The following is a 19,427-nucleotide window of genomic DNA, read 5'->3' as shown; positions in this document are numbered from 1 at the left end:
TCCGCACACACACAACTAAGTCATGAGCAGGAAATTGCATGGGGAAGGTCACCCAGCCTAGTGAGTCAGACAGCCTTAAGAACTATTAGATTGAAAAAGCAACCTTACTCAATCTGACACACTACTATCCTACTGCAATTATTATCTATTAGTATATGCATTTAGATAAACACGTACATGTAGACACAATTATTAATATTGTAAGAATATTTTAGAGATGCAATTGGCTAATTTAAAAAATAAAATTGTAGCAATTTGGAACTATGTTCCTGACCTAGAAATTAGAGAGAGTCAATATCTGCATTAAATAAATAAAATGCTTGCATATTATTTTACACATTTGCAGTTTAGAATGTAAACACTAAACATAATGTTATAAGACAATACCAAAGTGTTTGCAGACAAATATTATAGTATTAAATAGGTGCAGCAATATGTTTTTAGGGGGTGTATTATGTTTTGTTGACAGTTATACTGTTGACTTGCATAGTGTCGACACGGGCAAAATGTCGACCTGTTAAGCTTGCCGACAGTGGCCATGTCAACTTTTATCATGTCTACACGAATGACATGATAGAATGTTGACAACATCCCTTGTGGCCCAGCGGGTACTTACCTGGCCCCAGGGCAGCGGCTTCTGGGTCCAAGTGGTCATGTGACGAGCAATTGCGGCACAGATGTCTGACGAGCGGCGTTTCCAGTGAGTATTATAATCCTAATCCCTAACCCTCCCCCTAGTGCCTAACACTAATCACCCCTGTAGCCTAACTTTACCCTCTCTGTAGTGTCCAAACCTCCTGTCAGTGCCTAAATCCAAGTGTCGGCATTCTGAGAATGGTCCACAGTTATATGGTGACATTTCAGCATTCTGTGCCTGTCTACATGTTGAACCATGTCAACAGTATGAATGCTGACAAGGTAAATGTTGACAATGTGACCACACACCATTTCTAGGTATCTCACCCATCATGGCCTGGCTCATTTTATTAATTACTAGTATTAATACCCACTATGTTCATAATGCAGACACGTAGACTATTCAGTTACAGCTTGAATTTGCCCAATTACAAGGCTATATGTCCCTGGGCTCTATAAACCAATCACGTAAGAAGATCTATAGCGGCAGGTATATATTCAGCTGGACATTAAAAGCATCATCATATATAAGTTGCAGTTGACCATAGGCCACATTTGAGCATAAACCACACTTTGACAACTAAATATTTGTGTTTTGGTATCAAACTTTATTTCTAAAGTCGACACAGTAAAGGGTAGGTGTCTGGGATAGTGGGACTGGCACAACTACCCCTACCTGCAACAAGGACTGTATGGCTTTCTGGATCTGTAAGGCCTTGTTCTTGTCTGAAGAAGGACCTGTGCAAAAAAACTGGTGAGGAGATCTTTGAAGGAATGACAGGGCATACCCGTGAGAGACCACTTCTCTTACCCAAGAGTCCGTGGTGGTTTGACACCAGCACTGGGCGAACTGAAAAGTCGGCCTCCCGCTCTGGGATCCCCGAGAGGAAGGCCCGAACCGTCAGGCTGAGGGTTTATCCTCTTGTTTGGAGGCAGGGTGTCTTGTGCTCCAGGCCTGTTTCTTAGACTTCTCAGCCTTTTTTGCAGTTGACTGTCTAGGAAAGGACTATCCTTTTGGGTTTTCCTTGGGGACAAAAGGAAGAGGTTAGAGATTTTGAAGGAGAAGATGCTGGAGGCAGAAATGCAGATTTCGATGCTGCAAATGTGTCAACAATCTTGTCTAGGTCTGGACCAAACAAGATCTCCCCATTGTACGGTAAGGCTTCCAGGCCTTTCTTAGAGTCAGCATCCCCCCTCCAAGAGCGCAGCCACGAGGAACGGCGAGCGGCCGAGTCTCTGGAGGTCAGCAGACTGGCATCCTGAGCAGCCTCACCAATATATGCAGCCGCATCCCTAATGTGGCCAACCAATGACACCTGATTCTTAGGAGCTTCCGACCGGAAGGAGTCCTCAAGTGCATCAGCCCAGCTCTCTATAGCTTTAGCTATCCATGAGATAGCCATGGATGGATGGGCAACAGCTCCTGAAAGAGAGTATATCGATTTCAGGCAAGTTTCCACCTTCCTATCCGTAGGATCCTTTAAGGAAGAAATGGAAGGCAGAGGTAGTGTAGCTCTCATTATTAAACGTGTAACATGAGAATCCACCGCCGGGGGTGATACCCATTTCTCGAGGCTCATTGTAAAAAATAGGAAACCTGACGTCAGCCACGACCTGGGGAACCTGCGCGGCCGCTGGATCAATATAGATCCAGTCAGCACGGCAGCAGAAGTGACAGCCCGGACAACGCGCGGAGTCAGGTAAGTACTGGGGTGGGGAGGGGAGGGGGCACGACTACAGGAGACACTGTATAAGGGGCAGTAACTTGATATACGCAGTTTACAGGTTATAAACTATTCCCAATAATCTGGTTCTACATGCACATAAAAACTGTGCAACCTGTCTTGAGCTGAGGTGATAGACTGGCAAGAGTGGAGAGAAGGGTTGGTGAAGTAGATCTGTCAGGGTGGGATGTAATCGGCATTACTCTGTGGCATAATGTGCAGTGGGCATTACTGTGTACACAGGGCCTGATTCAGAGCCGCTCGTTCGCCCCGAGCGATGTTCGCACAACTGCGCATGCGTACAGCTCGTAATACGCATGCGCGAACCAGTCAGTGCGGTCGAAATTCATGTGCTCGCAAAATAGCGAATGCCTGATAATTTGAGTGACAGAATGAGGCGTTTGTGGGTGGTAACAGGGGAAGGTGCTTGAAAACGGGGAGTGGTGATGCGAACGCAGGCGTGCCAAAAGGTCAAAACCGGCGTTTTAAGGGTGTGCATAATTAATAAAGCAGCGTCATCGACCACGTCACTTGGTTGTTTCTTAGCCTGAACTGTTCAAATGATTGCAGTAGGAAAATCCAACCACAAGCACTGTGAGCAGTTCAGACGCCTTTCGATGTACTCGATTAATCAAATAAATAGCGGAGATGACGTAGGATGCGAGCGGCCAGGGGGCGTTTTTATCAAAATAGCGGCCGCAGGTTTTGTTCGCTCGTTCAGACTTAGAGGCGTCAACAGACCGCAAAGAGCGAGCACTTCATTTAAATAGCCAGCCCGTTTTTCAGAACGACCGTTCGCAAATAACGTCCGGCTCTGAATCAGGCCCACAATTTGCTATTAGGGGTATTACTTAGTGTGGCATGCTGTGTGGCATTATGTGTTATAAGGGGCGTAATGTGTAAGGGGCATTACTGTGTGGCATAATGTATTGTATGTGGCATTAAGGTGTGGCATAATGTGAAATAGGGGCATTGCGGCGTGGCATAATGTGTTATAGGGGCATTACTGTGTGTCATTATGTGTTATACATGTCATTATTGTGTGGCATGTGTAAAGGACATTGTTGTGTGGCATAATGTGTTGTAAGGGGCATTACGGTGTGGCATAATGTGTTATAGGGGCATTCCGGTGTGGCATAATGTGTTATACAGTGGCATTACTTAGTCTGTCATACTGTGTAAGGCAGAGATTCCCAATCACAGTCCTCAAGGCTCCCCAACAGTTCATGTTTTAGTGATATCCATGGTTGAGCACAGGTGACTTAATTAGTACCTCAGTCAATTTGATTTAACCACCTGTGTTCAACCATGGATATCACTAAAACCTGAACTGTGGGGGAGCCTTGAGGACTGCGTTTGGGAACCTCTGGTGGAAGGCAAATTATTGTATCATGAAACCAGCAGCTTAAACGTCGTCTTTGGGTGTGTTTGTATTTTGGGCGGGGGGCACCTGAAACTTTTTTGGCATGGGGGAGCAAAATTTATAGTTACGTCGCTGCCTGGAGGTCTAGTGGATCGCAGTAGCTAGAGCCTGCGTCCACACACAGCGACCTCTGGTCTGTCCCCTGAGACCGGAGGTATAGACTGCCTTAACGCGGTGACCCGCCTTACTTGTCCCCTTATGTCCGGCTGCAGTCTTGGTCCTCCATGGGGGCCTTGGCTAGCGCTGACCCCCGGAATGCCCACCGAGATCCCCAGATCAGTACTGGCGTCGCGGCTCCGGAGGGGTAGCGGAGCGGTAGCGCAGACGTCCCACGGACAGTCTGCTGCTGCGCGCTCTAGTAGAAGTCAAACTGAATAAATCATAAAAATAACAAGCTTAAGGGCTCCCTAAGCATCCCCTGCGTAATGGTGACCGACTCTGGCCGGGCACAAACGAAACTGAGGTGGCGTGGGGTATAGGGAGAGTAGACCAGTGCATCCTGGGAGCTGAAAGCTTTTAACTGCGTGGTGCCTGGATTCAGTTCCATCACTTACACTCCAAGGTCTCCCTGTGGACCCTATGGACTTCGAAAAGAGAGTTAGCAAAGGTAAGTTTCACCATAACTCATTTTTTCTATGAGTGGGCAGCGCTAGGCGTCCTATAGAAACTAGGGATGTGCAGGCTCGGATAGGTTCGAGTTTGCACGTTGAGTTCGGATTTTTCCCTCCAAAAAAACGGAACTCAGAAAGAGGCTAAACGTCATCTTACATGGACGAACATCATCATTCCTGGACTTTTGTCATAGGGATTCTGCTCCTCTCTCTCTCCCCCTCCCAACTGAGACACTGAGCAGCCATTTTATCCTGTGCCTGCTTCAGTCAGTCTCTGGAGAGGAGTAAAGGGCTCCTGTTTCCCTGTATACCTCCCTCCTTGGTCAGGTTATACCAGGGGTAGCCAACCTCTATCCTCGAGAGCTATTAACAGTTCACATTTCCAGACCACCTAGCTGGTGCACAGATGTACTTATTACTCACTAACACATTTGAAAAATTCCACAGGTGGAGCTAATTATTACACTTGTGATTCTGTAAGGAGACCTAGAAAACATGCAGTGTTAGTAGCTCTTGAGGATCAGGGTTAGTTACCCCTGGGTTATACACTAAGCTCCTTCCTACCAAGTGGAGTTTGGATTGTTGAGCACTAACTAGCCATTGTTACAGTATTGAATGTTTCTGTGTGCAGGAGTATAGTCTATTTCTGACCTGTTCTCTAATTTTCTTCTGTCTGCCTTCATTCTTCTGACAGTTTAGTAAATCCCTTGTCTGTGAAGCCCCACTTAGGTCCATCACCTACACCCCAAGGTCTCCCTGTGGACCCTATGGACTTCAAAGAAAGAGAGTTAACAAAGGTAAGTTCTTCCCATAACTCTCATTTTCTAAAGTCGACATGCAGTAAAGGGTAGGTGTATGTACGTGTTCTGTTAATGTTTTTTCTTATTGCCTCTTCAAAAGGCCTGCATGTCATAGCTGTAACCATACCCCTTCAATGGGGTAATATTTGTCAGCTCCTGAAATTAGCTCTGACCATTGAAATGACTTGTAAGCTTGTTTTATGTTAATGTTCTGAAGCAGGCAAATATCTCACCCGCATGGGTCATGTACAGTATATAGTTCCTTCTAGGTTACTTGACCACCCTATTCCCCTTTCATCCCCAACCCCCACCACCTCATCTGTATAATAGAACTAAATGTATAATACCTCTAATTACATGGATTGGTGCATGCTAAGAGCCATGTGTGGATACTGCACACCTCTAGCTGAGATACAGATACATGCTAGGAAAAGGAAATGTAAAAGAAAGATGGTCACTGCCCCAACAGTGCACATGAGTATTCCATCCATCCGTCCATCCAATCCAAACCTCCTTCCATAATGTCTACAGATATCCTTTAATTAGCCTTGCTTCATAGATGACCCTTTTTGCTGCCGGTTTCTGCTTTGACCTTAACCTAGCATGCAGATTACATGTCCTTAAAGAACCCTTGCAGTCTGTTCTGAACCTGAAAAGGGAATGTATTAAGGCACCTGACCTGTCTCTCGCCTTTTATCTGCTTTGTATAAATCAGCTGGCCTTCATGAAATCAGAGCTGGGAGCTGTGCTGAATCTTTTATAGATTATAAAATGCTTCACTCGTCACAGCTGCAAGCAGGGGGACAGCAGCTGCAGCACCGAGCAGGGGTGTACCACGCAGGCCTGCCAGGCATTCAGATATTCTCCATATAAGTATCATGTTCCACAGCAGCATCCCAAACCATACAGTAACGTTTCCTTTGATCAAATCAGGCAGGGCCCTGACATTGGCGAATATATCCTGTTTACAAATAGGCTTACTTTTGCAGAGTTGGGTAACTTGTGGCTTTTCAGCTGTTGTGAAACTACAAGTCCCAGTATATCCCAGGCTGGGAGTAGAGGCTCCACATGTTGGCCCTTTTCTACAGTCAGTAAAGTTTTTCACCGGGAATCTTATTTTTCTGCATATTTTCGGATAGACATACATACAGTATGCCTAGTAGGTACAGCTGTGTCTGAGACAGACAATCTGCACATCAGATCTAGGGCACCTGGCAGATGAGAAATCTTCTGGGACCGATTTTAATTTAGCTTATTAGGATTTCCTTTTATATGGACTATTTATTAGTCGGCAGCCAAGTAGAAAAATGGAAGAAAGCCCAGACAGCGTGCCAGACATTGGCCTCCTGCAGGTGTAGTCATACCATTCATCTGCAGCAGAGGCTGTGTTTTGTACATATATTGCATTTCTTGTTCTAGCGGCTACAGGGTTTTTATTCAAATATGACTGTATGGAAATAAATTATTATTAGTGATTAATAGACCCAGTGAGCTGGTTGCAGCCTTCCAAATCTTTTTTTCAGGTACTCTGAAAACTCCTTATGCTGGGTACACAATAGACAATATGTTGTCCAATCCCGCGGATTGGGACGACATCAGGCACGTCGTCTAGTGTGTACCCCACTATGTGTGCTCCTGCGGATCGTTCATCGGGGTCCATCCATCGGCCTGCATGCACGATCGATGGAGCGACTCAGCTGCCGATGCCGGCAAGATCAATGCTGCCAGTGAATGATATATCAAGCGGTCATTTACCAGATCGTGCTGTGTGTATCACCCGCCCGATATATCGTTCATCTGCATCATCGGGCGTCGCATTGGCTGGTCGCTTAGTGTGTGCCCAGCCTTAGTCTATGTTAGGAGATATAACAGTATTTGCTCTACGAACGCATAGTTATAAAATAAACTCTTCCTGTTTAAGGAAGTTATGGTTAATATGTAATGACTCTTTATAATGGGATAGTGGCGACCCACCATAAAGAAATGGGGATTTATATCTTTGGTTACAGATCCACAGGGTAAGGAGCACTATTAAGCTGGCCACACACTAGACCAACTTACATCCAACTAGCCATCTAGTTGATTGGTTGGAATGAAAATCTGGTAACGTATGGGAGTAAAGGATGATCAACAATTTGCTCCTAAATGCCAGAAAACAGATGAAAATGGTCGTTCAGACAAGTTTGTTAAATGTTTGATCCAAACAATTTGTTCAAACAACAGTTTTTGTCCATTTCCCGGCATTTGGGAGCAAATTGCTGATTGTCATTTGCTTTCATACCTTACCAGATTTTCATTCCAACCAATCAACTAGTTGGCTGGTTGGACAGATAATCTTTAGATGTGTGGCCAGCTTTAGACGGAGTTGTAGTACTTGTACCTCTGTCAATTTGAATATGACACTTCTTTTGGCAGAAGTAGGGCTTAGCTTACATCAAATTCTGATGTATTTAGCAGCACATTTGCAAGTAGAAATCTTTGGAAACATTTTATATCCAGTGTGGATTAATATTTATGCCTCCTACCTCCCCCATGCATCTTTCTCTAAGTAGGACAGATGGGTTTTCTCTGCATTGCTCCTCTGAGTCTTGCCCACAGCTTCTCAATCCCATTTAACCCATTAGCGCAGACTTTGGCAGCTGGCCTGAGCTGATGTGATTCGATATTCCCTAGAGAGTATACTTTATGGGCTTACAGAGGGCTCTGTGCTCTTTCATTAGGTAAGCCAGCCTCCCTCTCCTGTGTGAACGCTCTCATACTTTGTCTCAGAGGCCCAGAAGCCTAATGTCTGTGTGAATGCTGCAGTCCTGTGACCACACATGACATATAAAAACCTGCTGATCTGCATTACTATGCTAGGCAATGCACTCAATGATAAAACATTCCCACGTTTTGCAGTACGAGTCCTAAGTAATGTGTCTCCTGGAGACTCGGGGCCACTTAAATCCATGTTCACCACAATAGTGACATTCTGTTAAAATGTTAGATGTACAGAGAAATGGAAATAACCTGTGCGTTTAACTCTTTACTTACAGTAAAACATTAGCGGATACACTGCTTGATCACGTTAGGCCATATTCCATCTTGGCAGGTATACAATGCCGAGTTGTGGAGCCATACAGAGACATTACATTTGTACTTTAACACTGCAGAATGCTTCAGTGTAAATCTATTAGTGGGATGGATGATTACAATTTACATTTCTAGAATTGAGCAAACCTAACAAAGCTGTAGACTCTTTTGTACGGAAAACCAAGTATACATAAATTCTAATTTATGACCAAACTCTCATCCATTGTGACTAAAGCCTGTCATAGTTTCTTTCAAGCCATGCATTTGGTGGTGTTGTCTGTGGCTTTAAAACACCAACTCTCATGAGCATTGTTATCAGAGTTCACTGGGCTATGCTAAGAATGTGCTGTTTGTGTACTTCACTTTACTGGAGCTGCAGTAGGGGCTGCTGAAGAGCTCAGGTTTCCTGTTGCTACTTCCACATAGTGAAGGGAGGGGGTGACAACGCAGCCCGTTAAAAAAGCACAGTTCATCACTTCCTGGCTCCTGTATCCACATGTCACCATCAATTATTAAAGGGTCTCTCCAGCTGGGCTGAGGTCTGTTGACTGCCATGGGACAAAGGAATATATGTGGATTACTAAACTAGTTTAGTCAGAAAATAGAATTGTATTGCTTGGGGCCCAGTGCTAGTCCTGTATGGAGTAACATACTAAACAGTTTGGAGGGTCCTGTTATTGCACATAATGTATTTCACAATAAAACATGTCTGTAGTATATTATGTATAGCTTTGTATGCCCATGCTTATAGTAATTAAACATTTATAAGTAAGACATGTATGCTGACTTAGCGTACAATAACAGTTATTTATATAGCACCTACACATTACAAAGAACAGAACAGACGGTGTAATGATTACTGCCTCGCAGCACTGAGGTTATGGGTTCAATTCCCACTATGGCCCTAACTGTGTGGAGTTTGTATATTCTCCCTGTGCTTGCGTGGGTTTCCTTCGGGTGCTCCAGTTTCCTCCCACACTCCAAAAATATACTGGTAGGTTAATTAGCTCCCAACAAAAATGACTCCTAGTGTGTATGTGTGTGTGTACTAGTGGTAGGGAATATAGATTGAAAGCTTCGCTGAGACAGGGCTGATGTGAATGGCCAAATATTTTCTGTAAGAGCGCTGCGGAATATGTGTGCACTTTATAAATAACTGCTAATAAATAAATGACTTAACTCCACTGGCGCTGTAGTTCTTTGCAATTCATATTTCACACGTGCAACACAGTAAGGTTCAGTTCAGCAAAAAGCTGAGACTTGCCAGTATGTATTTTGTGTGAGTGATTAAACTGGAACACCCAAAGAGGAAACTCACACAAACGGAGGGGGGGGCATACAAACTCCACACATATATGTTTGAAGTTTTTAATCACTCAGTTATACCATGCAATAATTTCTAATTTAGACTAAAATTAAAATAGTAATATTAAATGTCCTTCTGCTAAAGCACCACTGACTCAGCCCTTTTGTATTAACACAGGCACTTCAGTAATGAAATCTCCTGTGCTGGGTTAGTCTCATATGGCGTACATTATTAATGATTGCAGCCTATCCCTGAGGAAGACTCAGCAGCGCTGGGTAGGAATGTTGTACCTGCCCTGGCAAGCTGTACTTTGTACTAAAAGACTCAGCAGTAAAGTTCATACGCTGCCTTTCAGGTATGTTTCCTTATAAGGACTTAGAGGACTGTGACATCACGGGGTACTGACACTGCTATTGTAGCTTGTGGCTTAGACAGTAAAGAGGACAAAGTAATAACAGCTATATAGCCAGTCACTAGGGGGACTAAGTATGAGGAAGGATTGCCAGCTGGTCTGAAATAAAGTCATACAAGTATCACTGACATTACTACACTATACAAAGTTACCATACTAATGCTTTTGTGAACTCCTTACTAATAACTTTTTTTCTGCTGATAATGTATATTTTCCAGCATAGAATATAAGCAATATATCAATAATGTATTTTTTTGATTTTAAGAAACTCACCCCTAGCAGAAAATGTTTCTGGGAATCCCACTGGTTACACTATAAGTATTGTATTCTTTGGGTATCTATATGGCACCTGACTAGGTACCTGTCCAAGTGGTGTAGTGCTGCAACATGTGAATGTTCTCCAGTAATCCCTAAACCACACAATCTCTGGCAGACTGTACTGCATCTCCGTAATGGCAGGGTCCCCAGGACAGGGATTCCCTCTGTTCTGCCAGTAATGAGAAAGTAGGGTTTCCGTGAAAACAAAGACCCAGAGATGAACGCCCCTTTTTAACATCTTGTTCTGTTCTCATACCTCATGCCTTCCCAGACCACATCATTAGTATGTGTGTCAGGTGGGTAGTTGAGCTGGAGCTGCATAATAGTCATAAAGTTATACATGAATCTTCCAGTGTCATTGTTTTCCCTCACAATAACATCTATCTGGCATATCACCCTGCTCATCTCTGCATACGCACATTATAGTTCTAAACCTTGCTCAGTCTCAGGCTATACAGGGCTGGTGAGATCTGAAAGGTGGGTAGGAATAGAGCATGAGGAAAAGGTCTGTGGTTAAGGAGCATTAGCAAAAAATGTGTTTTGCTATGAGTCTGTTGAATCTAATCACAACTCCTATATCCCCTAGCATCACAAGGCATTTTATGGGTATATTAGAAAAATATATATTAAATTCCCTTCCAAATTATTTTTAGCCTATATTTATTTATTTTACTTGTTCCAGGTTTCAGTTCTCTTCCTTCAATTCAAATAATCACCCTAATTGCAGGAAACAAGTAGTATTAGTTTAGGTTTTGTCTATTTCATTTGTTTACTGTAGAACTTCCATTAGTTAAATATACATTAGGTATCAAATGCAGTAAAGCAATTGTGATCAATTTCTAGGAAGATCAGTATATCAGAAGTTAGAGTATCTGGGGTGTAAGCATTGTTAATCTCTGTGACTGTCCTAAGAGGTATGTGGGTTCTGGGCAATTTAGCGGGCATTTGGGGACAGTATAGCTGGGAACTCTGTGCTCATAAATATGGATGGGTTTTTGAAGTGTTGGCTGTGTCACAATAGATGTGCTTGTGAATAACAAAAATAAATGCAGCTAGGGATCAATGATCTTTATTAAAACCATTCTTATTGGTTCACACAAAACTAGTTACCACTCAAACTTATGTACAATTCTGCATGAAGGGTCTGACAGCAAGACTGAGGGTTTTATCTGTATTTTAGGGATTATATTCCAGATCACAGGATTTCTACAGACTAAATGCCACCAAATTATCTACAAATATTCTGATATTAGGTTTAGGTACAACCTGTGCCATAGGCAAATGCAGGGGGGGTTTCCGTCTGCCTGGAAAACCCTCTCCCCAGCACACACCATGACCACAAAATAAACAGTGCTTCCCCGATAATAAGACACTGTCTTATTTTTTTTTTTGTTCAAAAAAACACCATAGGGCTTATTTTCGGGGTAGGTCTTATTTTAATTAACATTGACAGCAGTGCCCCTTATGCAGGCCCCCTTGTAGAAGTGCCCCTTATGCAGGCCCCCCCTGTGGCAGTGTCCCTTATGCAGCCTCCCTTGTACGGTAGCAGTGCCGCTTATGCAGGCCTCCCCCCCCCCCCCCCCCTGTAGCAGTGTCCCTTATGCAGCCTCCCTTATTGCCGTGCAAGCCCCCCTTTAATTGATCCCACACCCACCAGTACAGTACGGTACTTACCGGACTCACTGCCATCCGGGATGTCCCTCTCACTTGCACGCTGACTGGATCTAACATGATCCAGCAGGCGCAGCCGCACAGGATCCTCAGCGCGGGTGACGTCATGAAGTCACCCGCGCACTGCATGACTGGGAACACTGGCCTCTGAAGCATTCCCAGCTCAAAATGGGTTTTAGTTAGGTCTTATTTTCGGGGGAGGGCTTATTTTGGACCGGTTTACAAAAGTAAGGGTAGGGCTTATTATCGGGGAAACACGGTAGTAATATAATACAATGTTACTAATGCTGCATGTTCTACTCAGTATCACAAATGAAACGATTAGCAACACCTGTGGATCTTTTAAAATGTGTCAGCCAGTAATAAATATACATGTGCACCAAATAGGAGATGTGGAAAACTTGCACTGTTAGGGGTGCACTGCTATAGACCATAAATAGGGTTAATTATTAATAATACACTATCCAGTACATAAGGAGACCAATATGTACATATATGTCCAGGGCAGTGCTAGGTTCCTCTGTTGCTACCCCAGACTCCCGGACTTGCTCCCATGCACTGGAATGGTGCTCACATCTGAAAAAAAACATTCTGCTCAGACAGGATGGCCCTACTGCCGTATATAATGGCTTACTGTGATCGCTGCTCCTGTATATGCTGGAATTATGCAACACAATATACTTCGTATGATGCATATTAAAGCTGGATAATTGCTAATTATGCCCTTTTATGGACTGGCCACACTCTAAAATTACGCGTTTGAAAACCGCCCTCTAGAAATCCTACGTTTACAGCTGTGTGCCTCCATACAGTATGAAGTCTTATCAATTTACATATGCTTCCTTGTGCTAAGGGGTACATTTACTAAAGTGAGAGTTTTTAGAAGTGAGTTAAATGTTAATGCATTCGATTCCTACTACTGCCCTAACTGTGCGGAGTTTGTATATTCTCCCTGTGCTTGCGTGGGTTTCCTCCGGGTACTCCAGTGTCCTCCAACATGGCAAAAATATACTAGTAGGTTAATTGGCTCCTACCAAAAATGAACCCTAATTTGTATGTGTGTGTGTGTACATGTGGTCGGGAATATAGACTAAGCTCCACTGGGGCAGGGACTGATGTGAGTGGCCAAATATGCTCTGTAAAGCGCTGTGGAATATGTTTGCGCTATATAAATAATTGGTAATAAATAAGTAGAATCTGATTGGTTGCTATGGGCAACATCTCTTCTAAAACTAGCACGTTCTAGAAGATAATAGCTAGAATCTGATTGGTTGCTATGGGCAACATCTCTTCTAAAACTCACTTCTAAAAACTCTCACTTTAGTAAATTTACCCCTAAGTGTTATGAAACTGTTCCATTGGCTCGGATAATTCAACTGCATCAGTTCAATAACCATATAGCATTAGGGGGATTTAAATTTAAATATTTGCAGCATCCTTATTTGTAGATGTAAGTCACAGAAAAGCAATAGAACAAAGAGAAACATCAAGTGGATAAAGTGCATCTGCAAAACTTGCGCCACTGTACTAAACCTATGTAGAATGTAATCACACTGCATAGGCAGGGCAGGTTGTAGGCAGAAGGCTAGGGTGCCCTTTTGTACATGAAAACCAAACCATATATTCAGAATAAAAAATAATAAGGAATACATTCATATGCATGGTATGTAAAAAATACATATTATGAATAGAAGAAAAACTAATTCCTGCCATACACAACCTAATACTAACTATATACAATCATGAGGCTTGCATAACAGCCCAAGGCCGACCATGTGCTTCCCTGAGGCAAGCATAACCATCTCATACCCATCATCTACAGCTAAATGCCCATCACAGATCAGTACCTACCGACCACAGCCACAATCCAGTAATCCCTATACTCAACTCTGTTCCAAGTCTATAACCCATATACCCATCACAGTACCGTTACCATCTCCTACTGCCATGCATCCAATATATGTCTCTTGCCCACTTCATGCTGCAGCATTTCCAGTTTATTGAGTAATAGTGGATATACCCTGGCAATGCATTGTTCTCCAGATCCCCAGCCTTTCCCATCAACTTATGTCCCACTTACCTTTATCTCCCATTTTTAGTGATTGTTAGTGTGAGAAATCTTATCCAGGGAATTTGCAGCGCTTCCAAATGAAATCATTACTTTTGATTTCAAGTAGTAAAACTGCAGCACTCTTTTATGAAATTGACATTTAAATGAATGTACTAATCCGGACTCTGCATTTTACCTTATGGGGGAGTAGCATCCAATTGGGCTGCCATAAAATACTGTATCTTTGTGCCTGTAAGTTTTATTTCTAAGTCATAAAAACCCCCATTACACAGACTATTGGGGAAGCGGCTTGTGGGGAAACCATCTAATACCTCTTTAACACTATAAGCAATAACCTGGGTTATTGCGTGTGAACGCGCAGCCACCTGGGTTACTACGCAGTGTGAAAGGGCCATGTTGAAATAAGTCATGTCAACCATGGTCACGAAAAGGTTTGAACTCGTGTTCAACCCGGGTCGCGGTGCAGTGTGAACGGGTGACCCGGGTCAATGAAATTTCATCTCCAAGCGCCGGCTGAACACATGATGGCAGTGACGCCATCGAGCCGGCATTAGTGATGGATCGGGCTGCCAGTCTGAAAGGGGTCTCAGCCGGGTCGCACCCAGGGGATGGACCTGTGAACAAAATCCCGGTAGACTCGGTATTCAGACGTGAAAGGGGTATTAGCGTACCTTTGACTCAACATATTTACGGTTATTTCTAGGCTTGCAGCCAATGATGGCAATGTTTCTGGAAACATTTTCTTCAGGGTGCATTGCTGATACATTTTTGGCTGATGAGGAGTACTGCGTGTGTGTATGTAATAAGCACCAATCCATGGCACTCACCATTTCTAGATTTAGGGTGCAACATGGTATGTGACCACATTGTTTAAATAGAAATCACAGGGGCTCTGCAATAGTAATAACCAACAAGAATAATAATAAACAGTGGGGTTTTGTTTCATGAATTGATCAATGCATATTAGGGCCGTATTCAAATAGACGCGAAAAGCAGTTTTCCGCGGAAAAGTATCGCGGGTGACGTCATTTCGCCAGGCGGAAAAGTATTGAATGAATAGGTGGTGAAAAAAAGTGCAGAACACCCCAAAATATTACTTTGAAAAAGGGGGCGAAAAAAACCAAAGTCGGGGTACAAACTTAAAAACTAGCAAAATAAGCTTTTGGGGGGGCTGCAAGTATGGGGTAGGTGTAAATTTGATTGCAGGTGCTTGCTGAAGGTGCGTTTGTTAAAACTTTACTTTTGCGATTTTTAACCATGCTTGCACCCATTTTCATGTACCCCAAATTTGCTGGGACTAGTTATTTTCTCCAAAAAATATTGCTAAATGCTATTCTTCACCATTTGTGCAAAGACGCTAATTAGCAGCTATTGAGAGCATTTAAGTACCCCAAATAGATACAGTAGGGCTATTCAGGGGCACCTACATTGATCCCCAATGTTAGTGTATCTTTTGGGGGGTGTCAGGCTGTTTTCCCCAAATCTGACAGCACTTTTCGCCTGTTTGCGTTTCACCGGGTGCCGTTTTTCGGAAACTAAACACCGCTTCTACATGCCCACATATGGACTATGAGTTTAATCACCAGGGCTGAAGCACTTACTGCTAGATTGATGTTGTAACCTGCTCGTCCATACTGATGTGAATATCTATTGCACAAACAAGATATGAGAGAACAGTAGTTGAGACACAGATACTGAGTTCCAGCTTAAGTATTATATTAAACACTTTGGTGTGAAAGACTGTTCTACTCTATTCAGTGCTTTGGCACCCGGATCTATTCACTACTGAGAAAGGATTCAGTAGAGATCTCAGAAATAATATTCTTTTATATACCAGAGCTTTTTGGAGCTAAAGTTTTTGATGATCATTTAGCACTGACACACCTCTGCAGTAGGTGTCTCAGATGTATATCTCATATTTGGATTGTGCTATATTAAAATGAAGTGCTGTACTAGCCTGAATATACCAGTTTGAATTTAAATTATGTGTGTATATTTTTATTTTATTGATTGTATGAGAGTATTTTATTAATTATTACTTTGATAGTGTCAATTATTTTGTAATAAAATGACTATTATTCTTATGTAAGCGCTCCTTGTCTGGATAGTCAATAGAGTATTCACCAAAAGCTTACATTATTGACAAATATTTCCAGGTTATTTGATTTATGAGAAGGTGGGACTAACAGATAAGATCACGATTAAGAGCAGCTTGTTAATTGTGGGTACTGTGAGTTACAATTGCGCCTGCTTTGTATAAGGTTACATATATATTTTTTCTTGAATAATAATAATAAACAGTGGGGTTTTGGTTCATGAATTGATCAATGCATTTAACCTTGCAGTCCCCATCAAGGGACCCCACATTACTGCAAGTACCTACTCTATTACACAGAAATATAACATGTAAATAGCTATCACATCAGTGTTACACTGAAGGTGTGCTATATCTGTTTTAAAGCTCGCAGCAACTTTGCTTTTAAAGGTGAGACAGTCACCCAGCACACCTGTTGCAAAGCACCTAGTTTTCATAGGTGCTTTGCAACAGGTGTGCTGGATGACTGTTATATAGGCTTCAACATCATCACTCTGTCATATTTTCTAGAAAGTGATTTGTCTGTTTAGAGCTGGAGCTATTTGTGACATCCACGGAAACATTTCCAGATAGGGCTTCTAGATGCTGCACCACCTCCTTTAAGGCCTCACAGTCTTGGTGATGTCACCCTCTGTATCTCCTCAACATCCGATTGCTGATGCCTTCGGGCTTCCTCAATGGCCAATTGCTGCACCCTGGTGTCTTCCTGCTGAGTCCTGATGGCTTCCTGCTGCACCAATGTAGCTTGTAGCAAGGCCTTAACTATGTCCCCCATGTTATCTCCTGGTGCAGGTGAAAAGCAGATTCTGGCTTACCTAAAATGCTCATGACACTACCAAGAACTTCACAATATAACAGTCTTTTTCCATAAGAAAAAAAAAGTGTTTTTCCACATAGATGTTTATGGCTGCAATGCTTGCATTCTCCACCATGACTGGAAAGATCAGGTTAAGCGTGCTATCTCCTGGGGTAAGCGGTTGCACTTGTCATGCAGCAGCCAAGTAGTAGTACACCAATCTAGGGCCTTGGTACACATAGCTGCAGCTAGTTTTATTAGCAGCACAAAGATAAACAAAACATAAAATTAAATACTGGCCTGTCAGGCTCTAACTAAACAAAATGATTCCCCCTCATAATAAGGTGCCCACACACTGGATGACTCGCAAACGATGCAATGTCATTAACGATTTACCTTGAACTCCCCGGCAGTCCTGAACAAATGAGATTATGCATAAAGTGTTCATTTTGACAAACGATCTACCAATGACGTAACGATGTATCGTGCGTCGCTAACGATATCCAAATCGTTAGATTGTTAAGGTTATATTGTTTGCTAACCAAAAGATTTCTTAAAGATTTCTTCTAAATTTAAATAATGGGTTGGACTAACTAGGGGGGTATATAAAGCAGGCGCCATTTTAGCTCTGTGAACTTCTGCTCTGTGACTAGTGAGGCTTGGCGTATACCTGCTGAACGCTGTACATTGCTATTGTGCTCTGCTTTGTTTTGCCTGGCTTAACAAGTGTAGTGTAACAAGGGAGAGGGCCAAGCATAGGAGGAGGTCCAGATCCTGCTGGACAAAGGAGTGGCTGCTGCAGAGAGAAAGTCACTTTCACATGTCGCTGCTGCTGGAGATCCATGAGAACAATCCTGACAACTACCGCAACTACCTGCTTATGGATGATGCCACCTTCCATGAGTTGCAGTGTCTGGTGTCCCCCCTATATCCAGAGGCAGGATACAAGCCTGCTGTCGAGAGGCTGATCGCTACCCTTAGGTACCTGGCTACTGGCTACAGGAAGGTCCTTTTGAAGACCTGAAGTTTGGGACCCTCACCTCCCCGTCTCTCATCATCCTGGAGACCTGTAAAGCTATAGTGAAGGTGCTGCCGTACCAGTATTGTAAGGTAAGAAAAATACACCACACTTTTGTTGCGAATGCAAAAAACAGTTTTATTTTTTATTTTTTTAATTAAGTGTAATAAAAACACTAGAAAAGTTTGTTTGTTTGTTTTTTGCGACCCACGTGGCTGCTTGCCTCAGTAAAATTGTAAACAAATCTGTACAAAATGTTTTGATGAAAAATAATAAAACAATATTAACAATAAATTATCAACAAGTTTTATCATTCCCGATAAATATAGGCCCTCATTCAGAGCCGCTCGCTAGCGGCCATACGCTCGTTCCGAGCGATGTTCACACATCTGCGCATGCGTACGGTTTTTAGTACGCATGCGCGAACCAGTCAGTGCGGCCGAAAATCGTTTGTACGCTATATAGCGAGTGCCTGCTATTTTGAGTGACAGAAGGAGGCGTATGTGGGTGGTAACAGGGGAAGGTGCTTGTAAACGGGGGAGTGGAATTCGAACGCAGGCGTGCTCAAAGGTCAAAACGGGCGTTTTAAGGGAGTGCATAATTAATACAGCAGCGTCATTGACCACGTCACTTGGTTTTTTTTAACTCAGAACTGCTCGCAAAATAGCGGTTGAAAAAACCAACCACAAGAATAGCGAGCAGTTCATACGCTGTTCGATGTACTCGATTAATCTAATAAATAGCGGACATGACGTATGGTGCGAGCGGCCAGGGGGCGTTTTTAACAAATAAACGAGCGTATGTTTTGCTCGCTCGTTCAGACTTAGAGGTGTGAACAGACTGCAATTTGCGAACGGATCATTTGAATAGCCACCCCTTGTTTTTGAACGAACGACCGCAAATAGCGAACGGCTCTGAATCAGGCCCATAGTGCGGTATGATATATAGTGTTTCTGGCACAGATTTCAATAGGAGAGTAAACAGAGGTTGTAAGCGCAAATGGAGGTCCCGGCCCCATCAATTTGCACTTACAGCATGTGTTTATTGACCTACTTCAAACTGCGACAAAAGCACCATATAGCATACAGCACCATAGTTATCGGGACGATTAAACTTGTTGATGACTGGGGAATACTTATACTTCACAGATTGTAAAAATCTGGACTCTCATCTGCCTCTAATAAGGCTGAGTATATAGTGGACGGGTAGGTGGGAGCAGGTTGTGATGAGGTGGACGGTTAGGTGGATGAGGGAGAAGGGTGTGATGGGGGGGTAGTGGTGTCGGTTTCAGGCCACACCAGGTATGTTTGAGATGCAAGGAGGCGGCTTTTCAACTGAAATATCATCTCACAAGGCGCTCAAATTGTACCTGCTGGTCAGTGTCCAGTTGCCTCAGTGCACTGCTCATGTAAGTCCCAAAATGACAAAGGGTTTTTCCCAAGGCTTCCTGAGCCTGCTTAATAAACGCATCCTC

Source organism: Taudactylus pleione, unplaced genomic scaffold, assembly GCF_031769625.1.
Source record: "Taudactylus pleione unplaced genomic scaffold, aTauple2 ptg000016l, whole genome shotgun sequence".
Taxonomy (NCBI): domain Eukaryota; kingdom Metazoa; phylum Chordata; class Amphibia; order Anura; family Myobatrachidae; genus Taudactylus; species Taudactylus pleione.
This window is presented reverse-complemented; position numbering follows the sequence as displayed.